The sequence below is a fragment of the Cupressus sempervirens genome, chromosome 5 (assembly GCF_028749045.1).
Source record: "Cupressus sempervirens isolate cs-2001-9-10 chromosome 5, ASM2874904v1, whole genome shotgun sequence".
Lineage (NCBI taxonomy): Eukaryota > Viridiplantae > Streptophyta > Pinopsida > Cupressales > Cupressaceae > Cupressus > Cupressus sempervirens.
Genome location: NC_143122.1, coordinates 814742877 through 814759655, shown reverse-complemented (window position 1 = coordinate 814759655; position 16779 = coordinate 814742877). Strand labels below are relative to the sequence as shown.

The window sequence follows — 16779 nt, the reverse complement described above, 5'->3', positions numbered from 1 at the left end:
TATAGGTTGCTTGGTCACTAACCATTTAGGGATGAAAGATCAGAACAAATATCTGAAGGGATTGTTGAAGAAAGAGGAACTCCATTGGAGGATGTAGGAACCAAGAAAGGGAAAGAGATATCTCAAGAGAAGTATCCTAGAATTTACGAAGTTATTCAAGAGACTCAAAATGAGAAGTAGAAACATGGAAATGCTCCCTCTTCTCTAAGTTGCACTGCAAGTGTTCAAGAGATAGAAACATTTGGAAGGTAGGAGGTAGAGGAAAAAAAACAAGGAGATTTGAGTGGGAAGAAAATTTGGATAGGCTAGTACATGATAGACTAAGTATAAATGCCTATGAAAAATTCTTGCAAGAAAGAGGGAGAGATCAAGATATCACTACATAGGAAAGTCTCACTACAATATTAGAGAAAGAAATGAATGTTGGAGATGGTCCACTAGAGGAAGAGGCTCCTGCAGTAGAAATACATCTTCCAAATTTTGAAACCATAGTGCCTGAAGTAATGGTGGATAGTCCAAGGAGTGGAGAGGAGATCGAAATCCAAGCAGTCCAAAGGATAGAGCAATTGGTGATTCTAGGGGACCAAATTATACCCATTCCAAAATGGTTGAGGCAACGAATTCAATTGAGTCAACAAAAGGAGGTTGATCCAACAATTGAATTACAGGGAATTTTGGACTATGCAAACCGATTGGAAGAGCAAGGGAGAGAAAGAAGATATACTAAATTCATTAGAGAAGAATCAAAGTCTAGAATCTTGCAAATTATGACTCTCATCATCAACAAGAGAAAAAATTAGATTGCTCTAGATGAATACCATGTTACAAAAATAAATCTTGGTCAGGCCTCTCAAGAGAAAATATTAGAATAATTTGATGACTCTACACAGGCTTTGCAAGATAGGTTAAAGAAGGTGGAAGAAGGGTAAGAGAAATAAATAAAAAAGAAATTAGTGCCTTGTGTCAGTACATCAATGACTTCCCTCATCAATTAAGAGAAGAAGGTCCATCATTTGTCTATCCAACAAGTGCTTCCACTAAAGTGGTTGGTGACATTCATAGGATCAAGTGGATTGGTCAAGGTGTAAAGGCTTGGGTCAAAGGAATTTGAGAGGAAACCTTCAAACATGCAAAATAATTAGTGCAAGTGAATAGTACAATAATAGTTGCACTCTCCAAGATCCAGTGTATGGAGGAATCATGGGTGGATGAACATATTTACCAAGATGAGGTGATTGCCAACATTCATAATCTAATGGAGACTCCAAAGTAGGAATTGATCAATGGTCAAGTTATCATCAAGAGGGATGACTATGATTTTCTTTGATGGTATCATGGAGTGATCATAGCTAAAGAAATATTTGATAGCTTCACCAAGGAATCCACTCAATGGAAGAAGATTGTTGACAACATCAAGCAGGGGATATCCAATTTAGTTGCATCCCTTTTATCATAGAGATTGGTGAAAGAAGAAATGACAACTAATAATCTAAAAGTCAAGTTAGAGGAATTATTTTGACTAAATGTCTATGAAAGAGATGATTTTGAGAACTTCTCCATCTTCTCAAATACAATGCACACTTCTCAGGACTTGCTACTAGATTGGGAGGAAAGCTTGAAAAAAGTAGAAAGAGCAATCAAGGAGTTCTATAATTAAAGCAAGAACTTGCACCAAGCATCAGTGCAAAGGAGTTAGAAATAGTGTTGGATCAATTTTGTGCCTTCGAGTGGGGGAATCAAGGATAGATGCATTTAATACATAGTGGGTGTTCTAAGTGGTCATTTATTGCACCTAATTAGCATGCATACTAGAAATTTATTACCCACTTTGGTAATGGATTCCTTTGCATTAATGTAGATTTCTTTTCTTTTCCTTAACCCTAATTAGAGCTGATGTGGTATGATCTTGGCCATCAATTATTGTAATCATCTGGGCCATCTATTGTAATCGAGGACCTATATAAATGCCTCATTTCTCATTTGTAAGGGGTGATTTTTATGAGACTATTTCTATGAGCTACTAAGATAATAACGTTTTCAAATTGAAGCTTGGTGAATACTTGATGTGTCTTAGTACTTGTTTGTTCTCTTAAATTCCCTCAATTAGATTAAGTTTAACCTAGTTAATGTGTGGTGATTACAATGAAGAATATGATGGTGTACTGATGAATTCCTTTGGTTCATATTTGTGATATTTTAGTGATTCTAACTCATTGTGCAAAGTTATATTAAACCCTTTTCATGCATATGTTTAACTTCTATCATTCATATACATTGTTCTTTATGATGATGTATGTGGTTGTATGAAAATCTTTGGCATAACCCTTGAAGATTACACTAGTTCATGCATAGTTGTAGTATAACATGGTGAAGCAGAGCTTAGAAAATTGAAGAATTTTTCCACCAGAGTACTGTTTATTATCATCGCTTCCCTTAGGATTAGAATAGAATTCCTAAACCCTATCCTATTTAATTTCTACATATTTTGTGAAAACTCCAAAAAAATACTTCATTGCAAAACTTTAAGATAGCTCCCACATCTAGTATGGCTTGAAATGAATATGAATAACCACGTAAGGCCCCTTGTGATCATTAGAAAATCACATAAACCATTGATCATATCCAAAGTCAAGACCTAAAATTAAAGAAACCTTGAAGTGATCGTATGATCTTCTAGAAATCATAGCATACATAAGACATTATTCAAGAGAGGATAAGACATTTTAGTTTTTTGTTATACTATTTGGTGAGTCATAAAACACATATCAACAAGATTCCAATTGTTGTTAATTATATTTCTTTATATCTAGCTTGTAATTGTGTCATGTTCCATGTGGATTTGCTAGACCTGATGCTAGAATGTTCTTAATTAAGTCAAGCCTCAAAAATGAAAAAAATCACTATAACATGTAGTTGTATGTTTAAACATCAATTGTTTAGGAAAAAAACCAACTTTTAGGCCAGAGAAAAAACATGAGCTACTATAATGCTTTCATATGTTGGATGGGCCATCCTCTACTACGACATTATATTTAATAACATTAAATTTTATATGAAAGATTGGCTATTATCATGGAGTATACCAAATAAGTAATGTTATGTACAAATTCTAATTGTGATAACAATAATAAATCATAATCATAAAAATATGGTAAAAGTTTCCAATCATTCCATCTAAATTAGGAGAGTTAGTTTAATAGTAGAGTGGGGTTTAATAGTGGAGATATTGGTTGGGCGTATTTTGTTCAATACTAGATTAGAAAAAGTGATATGTCAATATTTATCTTTCAAAAAAAAAAATTCTCTAAAATTGAAAGACTACCAATTTATGTTACATGAATACACTAATGAACATGACTTAGTGTACCACAATAGGTCTTAATCTTTAGGATCATTTTGACTTAAAAATATGTGATGTGACATCTTTGAATATATAGACTTGAAATGAATTTTTCCAAGTGGAGGACTTGAGAGGTGAACAATTGTACAAAATTCAATGTTTATTTCTAAGCCCCCTCTATCAAAAGCTACCAATGATGAAATATATTAATTCCCTTAAAAAATGATTTTTAATATTAAGACTTAAAGACTATTAGAATAACTTGTGATTATAAAACAAATTAAACCTCATTACATATTATAAGAAGAATCAATGCTATTAAATTTCCACAAACCATATGAATGTACTTTCTTTCACTTAGAATTGAATTGTCTACCAAGTTTCTAATATCAACTTTTAGAAACACACTAAATAATTTATCACTAAAAAGGAATAAAAAAAGAACAAAATTTCCTAGATATAATAGGCTTTCTAGTTTCCAATTTAGACATTTCCATTGAAGTGTGTAATCCCTTTTCATTGACTCCATATGTGGGGTGTAAACTCAAACATCTGTCCCACTAAACTTTACAATAATTTAGGGCCCATTTGGCAACAAGAATACAAGCACAATAGGCATATGTAAGTTATTAAAATTTTGAATTGTTCATTTGGATGCACCAAATTGGAATTGGAATACAAAATAAAATAGGAATACGTATTCCAATTTTGGCCCAAAAATGAGGTTTTTCAATTCCACCCAAATAGGTCGAATTGGAATATGTATTCATATTATAGTTTTATTTATTTTTAAAAACATAAATCTTTGGTTCCATGAATTCCCCATCAAATTCTGGCTAAACCAAATAGAGAATAGGAACACATACCTGCATTTTCTAATCCAGAATAAGTATTTGGAATAGCTATTCCTATTCCAAATCAAAGGATATACGTTTCCAACATCTACCCTAACTTTTAGTTACAGATTCTATAAAATGTCTTCAACTTTAAGACCAAACTAGGAAATAATCCTCAATTGTACAATCATCTTTATACATTGCAAAGATAGCGAAGGCATAAAAGATCATGCTAGAGCATGATGAATCCTACAACATTCCTTGCTATGAAAAATGGTGATAAAAGCTTGTATACCCTTCACCTTGAAGAAAACACTAATAAAATTAAAAGAAAAGAACAACAACACAGAACATATTCAAGGAGAAAGATATTGTTTAATGATTGATTTTTGCACTACAATTACCTATCTATATATAGAGACTTTTACATTTTATAGAACCAAGAAAATCTCAACTAATTTCATGTGTGGAGAAGGTGAAGATGAAAAAACTACATGTTTACTTAGTCACCAATTAATGGACTGGAAGATGTCAATAACAACTTGTTGTGTAGTTCTAAGAAACAATGACACTTACTAATTCAATGGTGGAATTTTTTCAACACCCAACCTTAATTTCTACCACTAATGCATCTTTAAGTGGGAGAAATTATTATAAGAATGAATTCAAACATCAACCTCTTTGTGGTATAGCAAGGTTCTAAACTTCAAAAATTTGACAGTAGATAATGCTTTGGTAAAGCTATCTACAACTTGATCTTCAATGCCATAGAAGTGTGGCTTGATTACTTCACTCTCCATGAGATCTCAAACAAAGTGGTGGTGAACTTCAATATGTTTGGATCTCTCATGGTAGACAAGATTCTTTGCAAGCTTGATAGTGCTTTGGTTGTCACTATTGATTGCTTCTTGCTACTCCAAGAGATTGGTCTAGATCCAAGGTGGAAGATATATCCTGAAGTTAATTTCCTATCATCAATATCACTTGCATAATCAGAATCTGTATAGCCTACTAAAGTAGGGTCTCCTCCATGTTGGTACTCAATGCCAAGCTTGTAAATGCCTTTGATTTACTTCAAGATCCTCTTAGTAGCCTTCCAAATTTCAAAGTGTGGGTTTTCCATGTACCTGGATACAACACCAACTGCATATGCAATGTCTAGTCTAGTTATTGTGTGATACAAAAGACTACCAACTAGTTGTCTATATAGTTTTTCATCCACTTTATTTTGATCTGAATGAGAACTTCGTTTTAAACCTACATCACATGGTGTATTAGATGGCTTACAATCACTCATATTAAAAATTTTCAATACATCAATAGCATATTTGGTTTGGTAGAGCAAGTTTCTACTATCTTCTTGCCAAACTTGCATGCCCAAGAAATAGTGCATCAATCCAAGATCACTTATCTCAAAGAATTTCTTAAGCTATGTCTTGGTGTGTTCAATACATTGTTTGGAATCCCCTATAATGATTATATCATCCATATATAAAAAAATGATAACAATTTCATCTTCAATATGGTTAACATATACATCTGGGTCAACTTTTCTCTTTTTAAATCCTTTTGTTACAAAGAATTCATTTATTTTGGAGTAACATGCTGTTGGAGCTTGTTTAAGGCCATATAGAGATTTCCTCAATCTACATACTAGATGTTCTTCACCATCTTTAGCAAATCCTGGTGGTTGTTGCATATAAATTTCTTCTTCTAAGTCACCATACAAAAAAACACTTTTTACATCCATTTGAAACATTTTCCATCCACACTTTGTAGCTAAAGCTATAATAGTTCAAATGGAAGTCATTTTAGCAACATGGGAAAATGTCTCAATATAGTCAATACCTTCTTCTTGTGAGAAGCCATGGGCTACTAACCTTGCCTTGTATCTTTCAAATTCTCCATCTGATGTGAACTTTGTTTTGTAGGTCCATTTGCAACTGACCACATCCTTTCCTTGTAGAAGTGTTGCTAATTCCCAAGTTCCATTCCTCATCAAGGAGTTGTACTCCTCTTGCATAGCCTCCTCCCATTCATATTTTTCTTTTGCTTCCTCAAATGTGGTTGGAGTTTCAACCTGTATCACCTTAGCAATAAGAGCATAATTAGCAACAATCTTGGGGCCTTCTTAATATCTATCTCTTAAATTCTTCAAGTTTTTCTTTTATTCCTTGTGTCTTCATCATCACTATTGCCTGAATCTTCATATTTTTCTCTATAAAATTTGTATCAATATGCTCATCTTTTTCAAGCAAGAAAGGAAACTAAGAAAATGTAGAGGAATTAGTATTCTCAAAGCCTTCATGAAACCAAACATTTCTTTTGATTTGAATTTCCTTTGTATTAGGATTATATAGCCTATATCCTTTTGATTCTTCACTATATCTCACCATTATGTACTCCTCACTTTTCCTTTCTAATTTACTTCTAGCATAAGAAATGCAACCAAAAATATGAAAATGAGACATAGTAGGCTTTCTTCCAATCCAAGCCTCTTCAGGGGTTATGTTCATGATAACCTTTGTAGGAGTTCTATTTAGAATATAGACTATTGTATGAATTGCTTCAGCCCAAAGATGTACCTCTATTTTTCTAGAATGGAGCATACACCTAATCATTTCCATTATAGTCCTATTTTTCCGTTCTGCTACCCCATTTTTTTGTGGTTAGTAGGAAATATTGGATTCTTTTTTTATGCCACTTTGTTTACAAAATCCCAAAAATTCTTTATTCATGTATTCAGAACCTCAATTTGTTTTTATAATTCTTCAAAATTTCCCACTTTGCTTTTCAATCAGAAGCTTAAACTCCTTAAATTTATGAAACACTTCCTCCTTTTATAGAAAATATACCCAAATTCTTCTTGAATAGTCATCTATGAATGTGAGAATATACCTTGTACCTCCAAGTGAGGGTGTTTTGAAAGGACCCATCACATCACTGTGGACTACGTGTAAAGGCATTTTGGCCCTCCATGATTTTCCTTGTGGGAAACATTCTACATGTTATTTGCCTATTGCAGATCCTTCACATACTACTTTTGTTGGAGAGATTCTTGGTAGGCCATGCACCATCTTCAACTTCTCCATAAGTTTGACTTTGATAGTTTACATGTCATATACACTCATGCCACAACCTGCTCACGTCATCATACTTTTCAATAGCACATATATCTTTATTCCCAATAAATTTTTGAAATTTATAAAGCCCATTTTCCACTCTACCAATTGCAGTCACTTCATAATTTTTATTCACATCCTTGACTAAGCATTTATCATTGTAAAATTCTACTTTGTATCCTTGATTTGCAATTTGAAAGATAGAGAGAAGATTTGTTGATAGTTGAGGGACAAGCTTCACATTTTTAAACATTCCATTATTTACTTGAACATTTCCACTTTCTTGAACTTCTAGATGACTATTATCTCCTAGATATATATTTTCACCATTGCTTTCATGTATTAACTCAAATTGGTCCTTATTATGTGACATATGTTGTGTGCAACTAGAATCAATTATCTATTCATCCTGAAAAGAACTATTTTCTTTAAGTGCTACATAGAAGGCATTCGTCTGAGAACCAAATGAATTTTTAGACTTATTCTTTTCTCAATCATTAATCCTTTTGTAACATTCATTAGCTTTGTGTCCTTGCTTACCCCAATAATGACATTTCCCCTTACTTCTATTTGGATTTCTATATGAATTATTATTATCTCCATACTTCTAATTCTTTCCATTAGATATATTATCTTGTGTCCTTTGATGATATTGTTTTCCTTCCATTACAAATGCTTGAGATTCACAATCAAAAATAGAGGATTCTCTTTCTTTTATTTGACATTTTTGTTCTTGAATTAACTTAGCACACAACTCATCAAATTTAATGTCTTTTAATTTATCAAAAGTATCAAGTCCCCTTATAAAAGATTGATAAGAGCCTGAAAGACTTTGTAAAATTATTTGCACAAAATCCTTATCATCTATGCTCTTTCCAAGAGAAACCAATTCATTTTTCTTTTCCTTTTAATTTACTTAAATGAGTCACTACTTTTTGTGAGCCTTTTAATTTCAGATTATACAACTTTGTGGTGAGAGATACAATCTACACATCACCTGAATTTTGATACAAACTATTTACAATCTTCAATACTTGCAATCCACTTCTTTCATTTTGAATGTCTGGCAAAAATTCTTTTGAAAGTGTTAACTTTATCAAAGTTACTACCTTATTGTCTCTCATATCCCAATCATCACATTCTTTTCCAGAACCTGCTAGTCTTTGCTCACTACCATTAGCAATATCATAATAGTTTTGTAGAGTTAGAAACATTTCAATTTGTGAAACTCAATCATAGTAATTCTTTCCATTTAATATAATTGAGGGTAGAGGAGTACCAAGAGAATCCATTAATCAAATTCTCTTCTCTTTGAAAAAAAAAAATAGAACTTTCAGCACCTCAAAGTTAACAAGAACATGAAAAAATTATTTTCTCACCAAACTTGTGTAGCGAATAGACTTAGTGTTGTTCAACCAATTTTCAGCCTACAACAAAGAAGATTAGAGATTTGCTCAAAAAAAAGTCACTACCTAGAAATCAGATCTGCTCTGATACCATGATGAAAACACTAATAAAATTAAAAGAAAAGAATAACAACATAGAACATATTCAAGGAGAAAGATATTGTTTATTGATTTATTTTTGCACTACAATTACTTATCAAGATGTAGAGACTTTTACATTTTCTAGAACCAAGAAAATCTCAACTTGTTTCATGTGTGGAGAAGGTGAAGATGACAGAACTACATGTTTACTTAGTCACCAATTAATTAATTGGAAGATGTCAATAACAACTTTCTATGTAGTTGTAACAAAAAACAATAATTACTCATAAAATAGTGGAATTTTTCCAACACATAGGTTCCTTCTTCGAGAGGCTACTTTTGAAGGAAATACTATCCTTCATATCACTATGAGGGAAGACCACTTGGAGGTGGTTTAGTGGATTCTAGATAATGTGAAATGATGTTGTATGCATGTTGCTCGCAATGTTGATTTTAATACACCACTGCACGAAGATACAAAGTAGGGGAATGCAATGATAATTAGAACTCTTCTCCACTACAATAGCTACTTAGCCCCTAAGAAAAATCAATTTGGAGAGTCAACTTTGATTATAGCTTCAGAGCATGGTGACATTGAAGCAGTTAGGGTTTGTTGGAATATACAATGCTATATAAAATCTTTTGGCCAAGGAGTGATCGCCAAAATTGCCTTCACATGGCTACTTATGGAGGGCATTTAGGCAGCCCCCAAATTCATTTATTTTTCTTAAATATATACTGACATAGCCCCCAATGGCATTTAGGTTGCCCCCAACTTACATTTGATAACACTATGGAAGATCATATGTGGTGGTTATTGCTAATATCTGCTTAATAAGATTTTTTAAGTTTTTAATTACAATATATTTTATATTTATTCTATGTTATTAGTATAAAAAATTTTTTTACATTTGATCTATTTATTAACTTTATTTTTCAAAAAATGGATGAATGGTCAATAGTCTATTAGCTGAGCTCTGCTGGGGTTTGTACGATCTGTGTCTGAGCCCTTTCTGCATTACTGCCTATTATTCTGCATTTAGTGCAGGGTTTTATTTTAGCTTATAATGGCCTTGCCCCTCTCTAGCCCAGTAGTTACTACTTGTGTTGGAGTTGCTACTACATGCGATAATGGCCCCACTAAGAAAACCCCTGCGCAAATTAGTGCTGATGGTATTTTGTAAGGTAATTTCTCTCCTGACTAGGTTCTGAATATTTATGCTTTTGAATATGCTTGCCAATGGCTAGAAACCCAAACCCTTATTAGGTATTTTGTGGGTCATACTCCATCTAAAAGAACACTACATGAATAGGTATCCAAAGCCTGGTCTCCCTAGGGGATTTGTCTTGAAGGGATTCAAAACCTCACCAAGGTTTTCCTCTTGTTTCATTTTGGTAAACCCTCCTAGCCTGAGAGTATTTTCAGCCATGGGTTGTGGATAGTTCACTCAACTTTTCTCATTTTCCAGAGATGGTCTCGAGACTTCTATGCCTTGGATGACCACAAACTTAGGGTTCTAGTTTGTCTAGAGTTCCCTGGGTTACCCATCCCTTGCTAGTTATTTCTCACTGAAATTTCCCAAACTATGGGCAAAGTCATTTGTGTGGAACTGGACAAATTTTTAATGCTCATCCTCAACAGAGGGTCTGTGTTGAGGTCAACCTTTCTAGGGACCTTAAGGAGTCTATGGAGATTTAGATTGGTGGTACCACCTTTTCTCAAAAGGTTCTTTACTTGAATCTCCCAAATACTTGTTTTCATTATCAATTAGTGAGTTACAAGATCAAGGATTGTCCTCTTCTTGAGCACAATCACTCTCTAGTTCAGGAACCCAAGCAACTCTGGCTATTAAAAATTATGAGTGGACAATGATTGTCAAGAAAGGCAAGGGCTCTATTAAACCAAACCCTATTTCTCATGAAACTAGATGACCTAGTTCTAGTACATCTCCTCTTGTGCCTTTGACACCAAAGGCTCCTCTGGGTGTGCCACTGCCACTCATTTAAAACCCTACTTTGTAGGGGATAGCTAAGTCAAAAGCATGAGTTGCTTGGGTTTAAGTGCAACCCTGAAGGCAATAAGAAAAGAGCCATCACTTTGGGTCACTCTTCATTTGAAACCTCCACATTCTTGCATAATAGTTTTTCCTCACTTGAGGATGAGGAGAATATGCAAGCTGGTTTATGATGAATTTTCTCTCATGGAATGTGCGAGGGCTAATACACCTCCCTAGGAAGTATTCAGTTTGTGATACCAAGTGTAGGCTTGGAAATATTGATGTTCTATGTTTGAAAGAAGTTAAAGTCTCTAGGTTCCTTCTCAACTCATCTCGCCATGTGATATGGCTGGATGGTGTTAGTTTTGTTTCCCAGCATGAAGTTGGTTGAGGTGGTGTAGTTACTCTCTTCTCTCCTTGGCTTTCTCCTTTTGGTATTTTTCATGGTTCTAACCGCATGTAGAGATTAGTTTGGACTTTTTCGTCTTTTCAAAATCATTCTTTTGGCATTTTCAATATCTATGCTTCTAATGATGTGATTGAGTGCTCACACTTGTGGAGGTGGCTAGCTGATTCTTTGCCACCTACCACCTAGTTATTCTATGGGGACTTTAATATGGTTGAGCTAGATGTTTATAAAATGGGCCTTCTATCTTTTCGATGGTTAGCTAGTGAGTGAGAAGCCTAGTTCTACATGTGGAACAAGTTGGGTCTTTTTGATCCCAATGCTCATCACCACCAGACTGATGGCATTTGGTACACATGGTCCAACTTTTGAGAGGGAGCTAATAGGGTCATTAAAAGGTTGAACCATGCTATGATTTCTACTAAGTCCTTTCTTCCTTTTTCTCACACAAGTTTGCTACCTATCACTCCACTTCTTGGCGTGACTCTTTTGGACTAATTTCCCATCCACTTCTCCATTACCTTGAATTTTGTCCTTCCTCATAATTGAAAAGTTTAGTTTACCTTGATACTTCTATGTTGTCCCATCTGCCCACTGCCACCCATATTTTAAAAACTTGGAACCTTCAACCTAGGCCCCACTCATCCTTTGGGTGGATCTACTAGTGGAATGATTCCATCACCTATGTTGCAAGGTTTCTTTTCATTTATGGGAGGCAACTGGCTACATACCACAAGAGATCCTATGAGGCCACTATCAAAGATCTTTGTTTGTCCATAGAAGCTCTTACCATGAATATGTTTGATATGGATCTCCAAGTTCGGCTTGCCAACCTCTACCATCAAAAACAAGTTACAAACAATTATGCTACCTGGGGAACTCAACTCAAAGCTCGCCTTCACTGATTGGAGGTTGGTGATCAAGATTCCAAGGAAATTTTTAATGTATTGATGGCATGCCACTCTATTGTGGGGATCAAGTGCATCCGAGAGGGTTAGCATACCCTCTACGAGCTTCCTAATATTATTCAAGCCTTCGTTCACCACTATGAAAAAAATATCATAGCTTAAACTCGCTTATCAGCCAAGGATGAAGCCTTGCAGGCTTGTTTGGCTGTCACACCTAAAAAACTCACTCTAGAACAATATGTGTTCTATGTGTAGAAGCTCACTTTGGAGGACCTCAAGGAAACTATCTCCTCCATGGAAGATGATAAGGCCCCTGGTTGTGATGGCTTCCCTTGTGAATTTTACAAAGCATTTTGGGATGAGATTGGTCTAGACCTGCATAAGGTTTACGTCAAGGCATACAATTCCTATTCTCTAGATAATCTTATTAACAAAGGAAATATTAAGCCCATACCTAAGGCGGGAAACCCTAAAGACACCTACAATTAGAGAACCATCACATTGTTGAATGTTTCCTATAAGGTCATTGACAAGGTTCTCTTGCTCAAAATCTATCATCTTCTTCCTTAGATCATTCACCCTAAATAAACAAGTTTTATCAAGTCTCATTATACCTTGGATAATATAGTTGATGCGTGGGAAGGGATGGAATGGGCTCATCATTCCAAGCAATAGGCCATCTTTCTCAAAATTGATTTTGCTAAAGCTTATGACAAGATTGAGTGGCCTTTCATTTTGGCCATGCTTCAGGCTCTTGGGTTTGGCCCTACCTTTCTATAGTTAGTTCAAATTGTCTTTGGAGATGCCTTTTCTTGCATCTCTATTAATGGTTGTTAGTCTCAAACATTTGGGCTTTATCATCAAATTTGCCAAGGCTACCTGCTAGAACCCTCATTATATGTCTTGGCAACAAAAGGTTTTGGATATTTTCTCGCTAAAGCCATTTCCCAAAGAGGGGTCTAAGGGATTTCCCTTTTGGATTCCTCTAACCAACTTGTGAATGGTTATTTTGTAGATGACTCTTTCCTCACTCTCATTGAGGATGAAGAGAATGTTGTCTTTGCTTTGCAATGTCCTGACACATTTTGTCTTGCTTTAGGGTCTACCATTCAGTGACACAATGCATCCTTGTCTTGCTTGGCTTGAGCAATACCAATGGAAATGAGTTCAACATGGGGAAGTTTTTTATTTTTTGGGTATCCCCTTCACATTTCAAGCCTTAGCTATTGAGCTCTAGAATGTGGTTCTTGCCAGAATAGAGAAGAAGATAGAGTATTGGATCACCAAACCTCTCTCACTTGTAGGAAAATTCCAAATTTTTTCCAAAGTGCTAGTCGCCACCCATATTTATTATTCTTTTTGTTGGGCTCTGTCAAAGGCCTCATACCTAAAACTTGAATACCTTTTATGTGATTTCCTTTGGGTATTAGATGTTTCTCACTAGGGCTTTCATAGAGTTGCTTGGGATTTCTACTATCTTCACAAGGAGTCTAGTGGCCTTAGCTTGCTATACACCTAGAAGCAAGGTTTTTCCTTATGTGCCAAATGGGTGATTCAAGCTCTTTCTTGCAATGAAGCCTGGAACATTTTGTTAAGGCATTGTATCTCTTCAAGCTTTCTAATTTAGTGGCCAACCTAGAAGGGGATTGGGTTTCAAACCCTTCTGATTACCCCTAAACGTATTCAAATTCAGGGTACTTTTGTTGCCAAGAGTATTTGGAAAGCCTAGGAAGTAGTTAAGCCTTGGCTTTGCTAGGTTGGCAATGGATTCAAAGATGGGCTTTCCTTGAACCAGGATAATCTCTAGTGGGTATATTTATTTTCTATACAAGGTGTTCCCCTAGCTAAGGTACATGGGGCTAGTGCTATGCATTTTTTTAAACATAGCATAAGGATTGATAAAGATCTTTTCTCTAAAATTACTATGAGCTTGCAATCATGGGAAGACATGTGAGTGCAATTCTGGCTCACTTGTCTACATTGACAAACTTTTGATCTTCTAGTTTCTTCAGTGCCTTCATATTTGTTACACAAAGTGGGCATTTAGTCTTCTCGCCCTTGGTGAAAAGATTGGACGTGGTATCCAGACACTCCAGTAAATTTCTATAAACCTAGGCTAGGTTACCGATGGCTGGTTCCTCACTTGTCAATGGTTGATGTTCTCAACCAATGTTGGCATTTGCAATCTTTGCATAACACTTGGAGTCATAGGTTTTCCACTGCGTGGCACACCATTACTAAACCCAAAATTATGCACTTCACCTAGTGTATTCTTTTTAGAGGCTTGCCTTTGGGCTCTCGACTGGAGCATCTGGGTGTTCCTAACCCCTGTTACCCTTTTTGTGGTCAACCAGAGTCCTTTTTACACATTTTTTGGTTCTATAGATGAGCTCAATATTATTGGCGATGAATCCATGATCCAGGTGATAATACCTTGATTCCCTTTAAATATGCCTAGATATGACATTCTTTTAGATTGGAGATCTTATTTACCATTTTGAAAGATTGTAATGCAGTCATTTATGCTCACAAAACACTTGGCATTAATGTGGCTAGGTACTCTAAAGCATATATTTATAACAATTTCATGTTGCAGAATAAAATATAGATAGATAAAGTGGCTTTGGATGTGGCACACTTATAGGAGCTTTTGGCTCATTAGGGAAATGCCCCCTATATGGTTGCTCATGTTCCATCAGATTTGGCCTTCGGTGACTGTACCCCTCCTTGCAGTCATCATCGAGGATGTAGTAGTTCCACTCACTAATCTTGCATGCCTTGCTCTCAACAAAATCACTCTCTCAGTGGTGGTGCTTTTGGTCGGCACCACATTTCTAGAGGTTTTGGTGATCGGCACCACTCAGCCTTGCCTTCTCAAAGGCCTAGTTCAGGGTAGTCCCCAATGGCTCCTCTTACTACTATTACTACTGGTTGGCCTTCTACTCACCCAGACCACAAGTGGGTATTTCCCTGGCTAGATTTAGCCATTTCTCCTCCTAGGCCCGAGGGAGAGAAAGAAGAAGATAATGCTGCCATTGTGGATGATGGTTGGGCTCCCCCTAAGCCATCTCCTCTCCCCATTTTTGGGTGGGGCTCTAATGATAAGGATCCTCCTTCCTTGGCTAGTGCTCCATAGGTAGCTTGAGGATTTCTTTGTTTTCTATTATTTTCTACAATTTTTTGATGAATAGCTAATTTTTGGCCAATGGTCGTATGAACTCACTGGGTGATCCTGTATCTCCTGGCCCCATTTTGTTGAATATGTAACTTTATTGTATTATTTTAATATAAGGAAGGGAGTATTCATCAAAAATAGTCTATTAGCTTATTTTTAAATGACTGTCCATTAGTATATTAGTTTATTTGTAGATGGTCTTTAAATTAGTGAAATGTAATGAATGATAATTAAAACATAAATTCTTCTCTTATGTCTTTTCTTATTGCATTTTTGGTTGGCTATACTATTGCAATCACCTTGCTAAACTAGTGATTAATTTCTTTATATCATCCAATTAATTTGTTTTTGGAAAAAGAGGGGAAAAATTTATTAATAGAAAAAGAGATACAACAAGGAGCTCTATCTTGAGCAACAAGTTCATTAAATTCTTGCACCATTTCAAAGGGAAGTTACCCCCTATCCATAATATTCCAGCCTAAAGCATGACTAGAAGCCCATTTGGCTAGACAATCAGTAGCTCTATTCCATTCACGAGGAATGTAAGTAAACCTAATGAACTAAAAATAGGTACAAAAGAGAATAATCTAATTAACAATAGTGGCCAGCTACCAACTAACATCCTTAAGCTCCTTCAAGGAAATCAAGTTCACCACCACTTGGGAATTAGACTCACAAATAATCTTGCTCCATCCCCGTAAGCAACATTATTCTACAACATATAAAATAGCCTAAACCTCCATGAGATTGTTAGTTAATCACATTTATGTACTGAGAAAAAAGATTTAACATCACATGAACTACAATAAGCCACTCCCCCAATACCAATAGGGCCTAGATTCCCTCAAAAAGAACCATCAGTGTTAATTTTTGGAACTCCATGGGGAGGATGAGTCCAATGCCCAGCCTGATTCACCCAACCTTTCCTATGATGCAGATGCTACCTAGTCACTCTTGGATACCTTTGAGCTACAACCCCATCCTGAAGATGAAAATTGAGGTGATTGTATATAGCAAGATCAACTAGATCCATACCCCCATCTAGTGCACACTTTGCTTGAATAGTTTACTGAAGAGAATGTGAGATCTTCCACGAAAAATACATAACACCAAGCCAAACATCTTGGAAGATTTGACGATTCCTCTCTAGCTAGGTATTCTAGAGAATGAATGATAGGCCAATAATCCAAGTAGCATGGAAAGGAGAAGATTTGGAGGGAGCACTACCCAAGAAAGCCTATAACTTAGGCAAAGAGGAAGCATGCCTACAGGAGCAACCCCAAGTACTCCACCAAAGGTGCCATAGCTGAGTAGAAAAGGAGCAATGGAAGAATATATGGGAGAAAAACTCCTCCCCATTACCACACAAAACAAAAAAAAATGGTCTTGAAATTCATGTTTACAAAGATTATCCCACGTAAGGAAACAACTATGAGCCACTAGTCACATGAAAAAATTGCACTTGGACCAAGAAACTTTATTCCAAACTTGCTTCCACCAAGGGACCT

General features: G+C 35.6%; 1 pseudogene; it reads left to right on the top strand.

Moving 5' to 3' along the window:
- The first annotated feature begins 416 nt into the window (after positions 1-416).
- LOC149558393 (uncharacterized) overlaps positions 417-16779 on the top strand; it is a 33062-nt pseudogene continuing 16699 nt past the window's right edge.